Raw genomic sequence first — 12,842 nt, 5'->3', positions numbered from 1 at the left:
TGGGAGGTCCTGGGTTCAAATCTGGATTCAGATACTTCCTGGCTATGTGACCCTGGGCAAGTCATTTGACCCCCATTGCCTAGCCCTTACCACTCTTCTGCCTTAGGACCAACAGTATTGATTCTAAGTCAGAAAATAAGGAGTAAAAAAAAGAAGAAGATATCTTTAATCAGGACAAGGAAGACAGTGCTCTTATGGCCATCCCAGAGTCCTGTTTCCCAGAGACATTGTTTCCAGATATCAGAGCTTAGTTCTGTGTGGTGTTGGTATATATGCATATGCTTCTATGTAGTGGCCAGAAGAGTGTTGTCTCCCTTCTCCAGATTAATGACATGTTCTTTGTAACTGCTTTGGTGATTCTGTGTTTTTCCAGATTGACTCAGGCTTACCAAATATGAAGATTACAAAAAGCTAGATTGAATAGTTAAGAGACGAGAAGACAGCCAGCATCCCAAAAGATCAACATGAGCTAGATAATTGGGTTAAAATTAATAGAGATAGATAGAAATCTTGTATTTGAGTTCAAAAAGTAAACTTCATCAGAAAAAATGCAAGAGGTATGTCTAGACATCAATTGATCTGAAATTTTTTTTGTGGACTGCCAGCTCAATGAGTCAACAGCTAGGGGAGGAGAACAAATATTTATTAAGTACCAAGCACAATGCTAAGCTCTTTACAAGTATTATCTTATTTGATCTTCCCAACAACTGAGGTGAACAGGGTTAAGTGACTTGTCCAGAGTCACAAAGCTAGTAAAGGTCTAAGGCTGAATTTGAACTCAGGTCTTCTTGACTCCAAGCCCAATATTCTATTCACTGCACATAGTAGCACATTGGCACACAGTAGGTGCTTAAATGTTGTGGTTGCTCTGAATTCTGAAATTTCTGGGATACTTCCAATTTATATCATATTGTACCCCAGAATCTATGAAACAAAAAAAAAAAATTTAACCCCCCCCCCCAGTTGAAACTTAAAGGGTTATTTTCTTTACCTCTTGGAAGGATAGTGTTGTTAATGAAAGCACATCCTAGAGGAAGATGTGTTTTCTTGGGGAAATCTCTAATATTTGCTTCCTAAATCCACTGAGGAGTAAACAAAAAGATTCCCTGCCCCCTTGATTTTTTAAGATTAACTTTTGATGGACAAAAGGGCCAGTCCCTATATCTATCTAGTCACTGGTTTTGATCTCAGGGGAAACAGAGTAGACACCTAATTCTGAAATGAAGCACCAGCCCTTTCTTGACCTGGGTTCTAGGGAGGCTGGGGAAGTTAAGAACACCAGATCAAAGAGAGCTACTAGCTAAAGTCCTTAGTTATTTATAATGCAACTAAAATCCTAGTGCTACAAGCTTCTATGAGGGTTTCCAAATCCAATTTAATTCAACAACCCTCCCCACCCCCTTTTTTTAGCACCCACTATATACAAACTACATATAAAACCAAAAACAAATAACTCTAGTCCTCAATGGATCTGAGCTTTGAGAGAAGCTAGGGAAGTCTAGAGGAGAACTTGTGAGGAAGAGTGAATTTCAGACATGGGAGATGACTAAAACAAGGCAAGAAGATGGGAGGTGGAATGACAAGTGAGGAATAGCAAAAAAAAGGAATAATTTGTTTGTTATTCAGTCTTCTCTAACTCTTTGTGACCTCATGGAGTAGTTTGCCATTTCCTTCTCCAGGTCATTTTACAGATGAAGAAACTGAGGCAGACAGGGTTAAGTGACTTGCCCTTGATTGCACAGCCATTAAGGACAGATTTGACCTCAGAAAGATGTCTTCCATTGTGTCACCTAGCTGCCCAAGCCTTCCTATCGAAGATGGGATGTTAGTGCTTGAAGCAAGTGAGATCAGTAGACAGAGCAGAGGTGTGAAAGTGTTCTAAGCATGGAGGATAGCCAGACAAAATGCCTGGAGCATTTGTGGAAGATCCAGGAGCCAGCATTACTGTATCAAATTGATGGGGAGTGGGGGTGGCACCGGCTTTCCCTAGACACCCCCAAACAAAAAAAATGTCCCAGGTCAGATAGTACATAAAGAATTCATTTTCCCTTTCATTCCTGCAGTGCTGAAGGAAGGTGACTTTAAGCTGAGAGGAATATCCTCTCTGGCCTCTCCCCTCATTCTCCATGAACACAGATAGGCATCTCCCAGCTTGCTTCTGATATCTTTTGAGCTCAGATATCCACCCATCCCATTGTTAGAATTAAAATTAATATTCAACTACTCCAAGTATTATATTTAACAAGATTTATTAATAACAACTTGAAGTAAAAAGGAAATAAAAAGCTAGAGTAAAAAGCCAGCTTTCCCAGCTGTGCACAGGAAAAAGAGAAAGAGAGAGAGAGAGAGAGAGAGAGAGAGAGAGGTGGGGTTACAGCCAACTATATACAAAACGTGACCATGCAACGTGGTGGAGAGATTAAAAGGAAGGGAAATAAGAAGGAATTCTGGGGAATATAGTTCAAAGGTACAAAATTTCTAATTAATACACCCTAAACTGAACAAGTTCACCCCCTTTTGACTTTCAGGAACAGGACATAAAGATATGACCCATCTTGAGTCACCCCATCATCATCTCTAGGCTCTGTTGTCAAGAAGGTATAAGTATCCCAAATCCCATTCCCTTTGGGAGGCAGTATTCCACCTGCTCCTGCCTCCCAGCCATTCAACCCAATGATTCAACTTGCATTCAATTTAATTTGGAAAATTCAATTTAAGATTGGAAAAATAGGAGATTGCTAGGCCATGAAGGCTTCGAATGCCAAACAGAGAATTTTGTATTTGATCAGAGAGGCAATAGGGAGTCACTGGGAGTTTACTAAGTAGTGAAGTGACTTAATCGATTTGCCCTTTAGGGAAATCACCTTGGCAGCTTTATGGAGGATGGATTGGAGTAGGGAGAGACTTGAGGCAAATAGACCACCCCCATCCCATCCCTAAAGCAGGCTATTGCAATAGTCTATGGGGGAGATGAGGGCCCATACTAGCCTGGAGGCAATGTTTTTATTGTTTTGTTTTGTTTTTTTTTATAACCCTTATTTTCCATCTTAGAATCAATGCTGTGTATTGGTTCCCAGGCAGAATAATTGGAAGGGCTAAGCAATGGGGGTTAAGTGACTTGCCCAGGGTCACACAGTTGAGGCCAGATTTGTACCTAGGACCTTCTGTCTCTAGGCCTGTTTCTTGCAACATGGAAAATGGAAGGGTGGAATTCCTGCAAGATACAGGGTCAAGCCCCACCCAGAATACCAGGGGACTTCCCCTGGAGAACTCTAGGTGAGGAAACAGTTTGAAAGCAGTTAAACAGTTGATTCCTGGGGGTTGAAGCAAGCAGGTCACATTGCTTGCTGTTCCAGGTTTTGGGATTGCTTTGGAGGCCATCTGGAGCAAGAACCATCTTGGTTCTGCTCAGTGGTTTGCTTGTTTAGCTGAACTAGACCTTTCTAGCAACAGCACAATTGTTATTTAGTTGTTTTAGATATTAGAAGTGATAATTACAGGCTTGAGGGAAAGCTAGGTAAAAGTCTGCCACTCCCTGCTGGGGGGGGGGGGGGGGAGGGGCAGGTTCTACCTAACAGTTCAGGGTTTCCCAAATCTTATCCAAGTCCTTGAAACCCCTTCCCTGCCTTCCCTTCCTCTTTTATCAGTAAAAACTTCATCTTTTGGGAGCAGTGCCTGTTTATTATTCTGGGGATACTTACATCCAACTTCAGCTAAGTTTCCTTCAGCTGTCTGGCCCATACAAGTTAGATTCATCTGTCCCTGATAACAACAAGACATCAAGCTTCTCCTATTGTCCCTCAGTCAAACCTGTGGAGAATATAAGTTGAGAAAGTGAACATCAAAGTTAGAGATTTGCCTTGCTGAGCCTTGCCAGAAGACATCAGTCCTGCCTCCATTTCCAACTGATTTCCAACTGCTTGGTGGGAGAGATGAGAGTAAGGAGTACCTACCCCTCCTTACTCACTCTAGCCTGTGTGTGTGGGAGGAGTGAGTCCTGCAGGTTTCTAGTTTCAGGCCATGTCTTCAGCTTCCCAAACATCTCTGTAAGATCAACATAACAGTTTTGGCCAGCCAGCCTAGGATTTTTATTTCAGAACCTGAGTGGGAAGTGATCAGTACGGCCAGCTTCATCAACAGGGCCATTGTCACACTGGGGTGCTCTGGGGTGCTAATATATGGGATTTGGCAGGCTTGTGCTACCTTTTGGCTGATAACGGTTCCCCAATTTTTCAAACAAATGACAGAAATATATGATACTTACATGTGGTTAACTATATCAGTGGGTGATGCTTTGGCATATGTGCCATCAGGGATAGCCATGGCTGCAACTTTCTATGGGTCCCTGATGATATTGAGGAAAGTTCTGGCATTTACCTTTGGGGGAAACAGAAATAACAAACTAGGTTTTGGAGCAATTAGTGGAGCACATGAAGACCTTAATTGAGATAAACAAGCAGATCAGGGAAGGAAAGGACCTAGATGCAAAGACAATCATGAAGCTAGAGATTATTGAGAGTGCAGTCACACCAAAAAAGGGAGGTGATATTAAACAACAAGCTACAGATAAGAGTACTGAAGAATAACAGGTCGCAGAGGCTGAAGCAGCTCCTATAACTATACTTCCCATTACTGATAGGACAGTGGTACAACCTGAGTTGGGCATTATACATGTTAAAGGCTACAAACCTTTCTCGGGGGTGATTTGGAGACCTTGAAACGGAGGTTTCCTCAGTTCTATACAAATACCCATAAATCTATAAAAGAATATAAATGGGCCATGAGACTTTACAACCCAACATTTGAGGACATGGAATTGCTCCTATCAGAATTATACATCCCTAGTGAGAAAGCAAAGTTTATAGCCAAAACAAGAAGCAACCCCAATCTTGCCTCGTGGCCAGAACAACACCAGGACTTAGAACTCTTCTCACATGCAAACATGGCTTATCTTAAAATGTGTAGGGAGGATTTAGCAGAAGCAATGAGGCTCCACAGCAAGAAGATCAAATGCATGGGGGTTCTTTGAGAAATTAAGGCAGGGGGAGGAAGAACACCCAAGCCTTTACCTGGACAGGCTCTTAGAGGCAGGCGAAACTATCCTGGTTTCAGGGACATGACAGCTGAGGATAACATCCAGCATGTCAGGAGGCAGTTTGTAAAGTGCAGTCTAAACCACATCCAGGCTTATTTCAAGTTGCATTGCCCACAATGGGAGACCACGCCCACTGAAGAACTAAGGAAGACTGCTGCATACGTCTATGAGTCTAGGGATAGCAAGCCTAAGCAATAGAAGGCCTCTGAAAAGGATAGGGAGATTGCAGAACTGAAGAGACAACTAAAGGAAGCTCAAAAGGCCAAGGAGATAGAGGAAATTAAGAATATGGCTCTGATGTCCAACAATCAGAGGAGCCAGAGCAGGCCTAGGAAATCTTCTGGCAATACTAACAACTCTGTCAAACACTGCTTCTTGTGCTCGAAACTTGGACATAGTGTTCATAAATGTAGGTTTAAATCTCAAACTTTGGGAATAGAAGCAATAACAATAATAACGACAACAGGAGAAATGCCTACTATAATTCTAGATATAGCAGCAATAATAGTAGCAACAACAGGGATAACAACAGATAGAGTGACAAAGTAAAGGCCAGATGTTGTGACCATAACTGTGCTAAATTTGGTAATTCCCCTCATTTATCAAAAATGGAGGAATACATGTCCCAAGGAACGAGACCTCATACCTTATGAACCAAGAAAGCAGCCTTAGTTGTTGCAAGGACAGATAAGGGCAATGACAATGATGTGGCAGAGGAATGTGGGAAAGACAAAATGGGTGCAGAAGAAATGTTGTTTTCCATGTTGCACTCTCAATCCACTGAGTCACCCAGCTGCTCCTTTGGAGGCAGTGTTAGAGGAAAGGAAGGGGGGATATTTGAGCAATGCTACATAAGTGAAGTTGACAGGCCTTAGCAACAGATTGATATGGGATGAGTGTGGGAGAAGAGAGGAGACTAGGATGACTCCTGGGTTGCCAGCATGAGGGGCTGGGAAAATGATGTGTTGCCCTCTACAATAATAGGGAAAATAGGCGGGGGCGGGAGGAGTTTAGGGGAATGATCATGAATTCTATTTTGGATGCACTCAACTTACATAAATAGAGGTAATAGAGTTGAGCCAGAAATTACTAACCAGTTAATCACCTGAGTTAAAGTTTGATGTCTCAGCTAAATTCTGCAGGTTCTAGCATGGTTATGGCTTGCTGTCTCAAGCAAATAGTGGCAATAGAACCAAGTCAGAAAAATCCTCCTGTAATAATAGATTTAATTAAATAGGCATTTATTTTAAGTTTCAACTATATGCTAGGCACTGTACTAAGGATCACGGTAGAAATAAAAATGTTTTTTAAAAGGAGCTAATAATTACCATTGTTGCATGGTCAAAGAGGTTGCTTTTTTTCACACTAAGGTGCTCTGGCTCTGGGTGTTTGTTTAGTAGACTAGATTTGATCCTGGGTGAGCCTGATCAAGAGAGGACCAGACTTTTCTTGTATTCTTAGGTATATCATCAAGTCTCTCATCCGGCATTCCAGAGAAACCTCCTTAGGTAAAGTTTTGATTTGGCTACTGTTTATGATCTCCTCAAAAGTGTGGTTGGCAGATCATCTCTTCTGGAAAAGTTACATGGATGTCCAAAGTATAGATATATGGTATAGGACAGCTATTTATTTGTTCCACCACAAAAGAAATGCTTAAAACAAAAAAAAGACCCATAAGTGTACACTGACAAATATTTGAACATGAAATAGTAACCTATAACAAAAAATATTCACAGGAGCCCATTAACAGATATAGAAAACACAAGAGTCATTTAAGAATAAAATTAATAATAATTAATAATATTAATAACTTAAGCCCATCACTACTAGCTACTATTTTTTTCCAGGCAATAAAAACTCTTATAAGATTAATAGCACTGATGAACAGATTCCCCTCTTACTTCATCCACAGTTTAAGCAGGAAAGAGGGAGAAAGGAAAAAAGCATTTAGATAGTACCCACTATGTTTCAGGCACTGTGCTAAGAATTTTCTTAATAAAAAAATTAATTTATTTATAATTTTATGAATAAAAAATGTTTTATTATTTGATCCTCACAACCCTGTGAATTAGGTATATGTTATTATCATTAATTAAGAAAACTGAAGCTAACAGAGGTGTTGGCTTGTGCAGGTTTGCCAAGCTAATAAGTGTCTAAGGCAGTAATGGTGAACCTTTTAGAGATGAAGTGCCAAGCTGCCCCACCCTCTTACCCCAGACAGAGGAGGGAAGAAGCACTCCCACTGGGCTGCTGGTCAGAGGGTTGGATGAAGTGAGGAATGTCCTCAGGTGCAGTGGAGAGAAGAAGGGGAACAGCTCCTTCTTGAGTTCCTCTGGCTTTCTAGTAAGGAACTCTGGCAAACAACTATAGGTGTGCCCACAGAGAGGGCTCTATGTGCCTTTTTGGCAAGTGTACCATAGGCTCACCATTATGAGTTTAAGGTGTCAACCTTGAAAAACAGAACCACCAAAGTAGTTAGAAAGAGCAAGTCTTTAATCAGGACAAGGAAGACATTAAATTTGTCAGCCACCATACAGAGTCATTCAAAAGACACCACACAGAGACAGGCTCTGGGACCGTGGGAATTGTCTTAGGGAAAATGGATATTAAAAGGAGATTTGTCCATAGAATTGAAGAACATGAGGTTGTGTATATATTTGGGGGTGGGGGCTAGACTCCCTGGGAGAGGGAGAAACTTCTAAGATAAAAGGGTACTTAAATTTTGATTATATCTGCTAATTCTATTTAGGCTGAGGTCATTTGGTATTTTATGGTTTATTGTTCAGTCTAAGTCAAGGGTCAGACTGGGAGTTCCTTAAAGGCAAGTTCCCAAGGGACAAAGGTAAATTTGGGGATTCTATAAAATAAGGTCAGTAAAAGGGAGACCAGAGCTCATTCACTTCTGATTCCCAGCTGCCTCACAGAGCAACCCATTCCTGATCCATGACTACTGGGAACCCAGGTAGGGATGGTTCATCTTCCTGACAGTAGTGGCAGGGATCTCTCAATAACTCCGAAATTATGAAGTTCTTACTTAAGTAGTTAAAAACAAGCCAACAACAATAGCTGGTATTTAGATAGCGCTTACAATGTGCCAGGTACTGTGCTAAGCACTTTACAAATATTGCTTCATTTGATCCTCTTAACAGCCCTGTAGGAAAGTGCTTTATTATTCTTCCTTTTATAGTTGATGAAATTAAGGCAGATAGAAGTTAAACAATCCTTGCCCTCAAGGTGCTCACATTCTCCTAGGTATGTAGCCACTAAGAGTTGGAAACATCTCTCACTCAGGAATTCAGTTTCATCACCTCTGCTGTAAGGAAGAAAAATAGCAGAAGAGGATGCCAAGGACTTGGGATTCAGGCATTTTTGTCTCAGGCTTATCTAGGCAAACAAAAGTATAGTCTGAAATGAATGTAGTCACTGTAGCTGCTGCTAGGAAGAGGGGTGTAGGAAGGGGGAAGACTTTCCTCTCTATCAAAGTAATGATCTAGGGCAGTGATGGCAAACCTTTTAGAGACCACATGTCATGCCTCCCCCCCTCACCTCCCCACCCCACCCCCAAGTTCAGGGGCAGGGGCTGGGCTCCCAGTTGACTGGTGCCTGGGGAAGCTGCCTCCTGCTGTCACAGGGACCTGCTGCTTCATCAAACCACACCAGGAGCCAAGTGAGGGAGCTGCTGCAGGACTTCCGCTCTGCAGGAGAAGACTAGTAGGGTCAGGAAGGTGGAGGAAGGCTAGGGGGACAGGTGGCTTCTTATTACAACACAAGGTTCATGTCCTTGTCCAGTCCAATTCAAATGCAGCCCCATGTGGCTTCTGCTAGGCTCAGTTGCAGAGATGCAGCCTCAGCACCTTTTAGGCTGCTTATATTTGCATAATATTGGTGCACCCATGAGGCAACCATTGTGCTGGGAGTGGGGTTGCCTACTGGCCTGCTACCCATTTGGAGGTGGAAGCAGGGGGCATAAGGAGTGCAGTTAGCCTTTGGGAGGTGGGGCCAACCCCCAGACTGGTGGCTAGTGGGGAAGGAATGAAAGTGGAGATCTTTTAGGGGGTGGGATGGCATGGTGGTGAGAGACACCCAACCCCATTCCCCTGTAGCCCCTAATCCCAGACAGGGGAGGAAGTAAAGGGAAGGGCGAAGTGTGGTGTAGAGGGGGAAGGGAGCATCTTTGCTGGAGTCCCTCTGACTTTCTAATAACTAACTCTGCCAAGGATGGCGAATGTGCATCTTTGGCATGCACGCCATAGGTTTGCCATCATGGACCTAGGAGGAAAGAGAAAGCCCAAAATTAAATCTGGTTTCTCCTTCCTAGCCTACTTAGGGTTGGGGGTGGGGTTCCTCTTTTTAGAATCACTGATTGATTTCTTTCTTAACTCCTACCTTCATCAATACTAAATATCAGTTCCAAGGCAGAAGACAGGTAATGGTTAAACAATGGGGATTAAGTGACTTGCCCAGGGTCATACAGCTAAGAAGTATCTAAAGTCAAATCTGAACACTGGCCATCCTATCTTCAGGCTTGGCTGTCTTTCCACTTAGCCACCTAGTTGCACTGACCAATCATTTTCAGCACAGCCCTGATATGTTCTGTTGAGAGGATACAATAGTTACACACATAAATGGAAAAAAATATACAAAGTACGTTGTAATTTTGTATAATACAATAGACACAGTCATAAATGGAAAACATATACACAATAAGTACATAGTAATTTTGTATAATAAGAAAACACCAACAATTTCTGTGATCAGCAAAAACCTCCTGTAGGAGGCTGCTCTTAAATGGAGTCAAAGGGAGCTAGGGATTCCAAGAAGCAGGAGTGAAGAGGGAGAGCATTCCAGGCATGGATGATGGAGGTGGGGGAGGGAAAGACTGGACAAACAAACAAACTGCAGAGGCCAGATATGGAATATTATGTCATATAGATAAGGAACCAGTTGGGCTGGAATGCAGAGCGAGGGGGAGTGATGTGAAACCAGTCTGGAAGTCTAGATTGTAGCCAGATTGTGAAAATCTTTAACCATCAGAGGAGTGTTGTATTTGATCCTAGAGGCAATGGGGGGGGAGACATTTCCTAGGCTGGAAGTGACAAGATCAGACTTGCAAATGGAGAGTCTTCTCCTTAGAGATGAGAATTGAAGCTGAGAGACAATGAGATAACCAAGGGAGAGGCTGGTGAGAGAGGGTGGAGCCAGGAGCCCAGAAGAGCCTTGAGGGGATACCCTAGATTACAGGGAGGAGAGATGATTACAAACCAGCCCTGGAGACTGTGCAGAGGCTGGAGGAAGAGAAGTCTCTCCTTTCCCTAACCTCACCCACCCACCCCAAACTCTAATCATTTGTTCAGCCTAACATAGTCCACTTCTATGGTACATTGGTCCCACTTGGCCCCCTCTTCCCATTCGGACAACCACCACTCTAGTACAGTCCCTTCCTTAATCACTTCTTGGCAGGCCTACTCCAATAGGCTCCTAGATCCACCTAATTCTTTTTTTTTTTTTTTTTAATCGTTATCTTCTACCTTAGAATCAATACTGTGTATTGGTTCCAAGGCAGAAGGCCTAGTAAGGCCCAAGTAATGGGGGTTAAGTGACTTGCCCAGGGTCACACAGCTAGGAAGTATCTGAGGCCAGATTTGAACCTACTGCCTAATTCTTCTGTTCTCACCTCCACCAGTCCTTCACACAAGGCCAAAATAAACTTTGGGTCTGGCCATGTCACACCTTTCCAAAAAACTATTGCTGATAAAATAAAACAAAATCTCAACTGGACATTTAAGGGACTCTTATATGAATCTAGTTCAACCTTGCATTCTTTTTTTATATCACTCCTTCATGTTACCTTGTAGCCAAAAAACAAATTACTACGGTTAGCATTTATATAGTACTTTAAGGTTTGCAAAGCACCTTACAAAATTACCTCATTGCATCCTCATGACTATCCTGGGAGGTAGGTACTATTATTATCCCTAATTTATAGATGAATAAACTAAGGCAGTAAAGTGACTTGCTTAGGGTTACACGGCTACTAAGTATTTGAGGTCAGATTTACACAGAGGTCTTCTTGAGTCCAAGTCTAACACACTATCTAACTTGCTACCTATCTAGGTTATTAGCTGTCTCTGAACTCAATATAACTTCCTCTCTTCCACATATTTTCATGGGCTATGCCTCCTCCATGCTGGAAATACACTCCATTCTCATTTTTGCCTCTTGAAAACCATCTCTTGCTTCTAGACTCAGCTCAGAAACCATTTCTTCCATGAACACTTCACTGATTCTTCTAGGTAAGCATGTTTTCACTCTCCTCAAATTTTTACTTTGATCTCTCTTTCCTATTTCATCATTATTACTTACCCTATATTAGTCTTGTCTGTATAAATAATGATCATCTCCTAGAAGGGTAAGAAAAATGTGAAAAATTACCCCAATCCTATTTACAAACCCTCAGACTTGGTGAGAAGTCTAAGTGGAAAACCTAGGCGGGAAGGGGATCAGAGTGCTAGATCAATCAATATCCCAAAAGAAGTCTTTTAAACACCCATTGGACTTCAAAAGCTAGAGGCAGGATCCTAGCTTTTTCCAAAATGGAGGCTTTACAGGAAACATGGAAAGTTACAGTCTTCCAAAGTATCTGAAGTTGTTTGCTTGGGAATTTTCACAAGGAACATTAATCTTCTTCCCCTCCTCCCACCCTAAACCATGCAGTCAACCGGTACCTTCTCAGGTGTCTGGTCCCATAGACCAGAGTCAAACTGAGAGAGAGATCAGGAACAAGAGAGTGAGACTTAGTTATAACGTAGTTTTCTATACTCCTTTAGTTACCCTCCTTCCCTCTCATAAAGATGAGCATCTCCACCCCAGCTTGAAATAACTTCGTATTTATTTTTCTTTGTCAAACATATCTCCCTCTGAAGAGTGTCAATTCCTTGGACAAATCAGTAACTGTTTGATTTTGGTCTTTGTATCTCTGAATCTCCTTCTAGGATAGACACATATTAGATTTCTAATATATTATCTATTCTGAAATGAATGGAAGTAAGAATTTGTAATATAACTGTCACCAATCACACTCAATAGAAAGAGTGAAGGAAGAATTTGGTAATGAGACAGACACAAAATGGATGGTTGAATAAATGAATGAAAAAAGCTTTTGTTAAACTGCTTACCACATTTCAAGGACTGTGCTAAATTCAGGGAATACAAAAATCGGAGTCCCCCATCTTAAGAAGTTTCCACTTTAAAAGGGAGAAATAACAGGTACAGGGGAGTGCTAGCCAGGGAAGGTTGTTCTGTTCTGTCGAGGAGGAATATAGGCTTTGGAACAATGGACAATCCAATCAATTGACAGGCCCTTCTTAAGAGGCCATGTAATTGTTTATTTGATTCGTTTTCAGAGCAGAAGATAGAAAGTAAAAATAATGATAGTATTTATATATTGCTTTAAATTTGCAAAGTGCCTTACAATATATTATCTTGTTTGATCCTCACCACCCGGGAGGTAGGTGCTATTATAATTCCCATTTCACAGCTGAAGAAACTGAGTTAGAGAGGTGAAGTGACTTCCCTACGCTCCTCCCCCCACCCTACTCCCACTCCCATACCCAGCTAGTAAGTATTTGGGAGCTGAATTTGAATTCTAGTCTTTCTGACTTCAGGTCTGGTGCTCTATCTAGGTACCACTATTTTATAGATGAGGAAACCGAGGCAAGGGAACCCAAAAGATAAGAGGGAAGAGGAT

This window comes from Gracilinanus agilis, chromosome 1 (assembly GCF_016433145.1).
Source record: "Gracilinanus agilis isolate LMUSP501 chromosome 1, AgileGrace, whole genome shotgun sequence".
NCBI lineage: Eukaryota > Metazoa > Chordata > Mammalia > Didelphimorphia > Didelphidae > Gracilinanus > Gracilinanus agilis.
Note: the sequence above shows the minus strand (reverse complement) of the source record.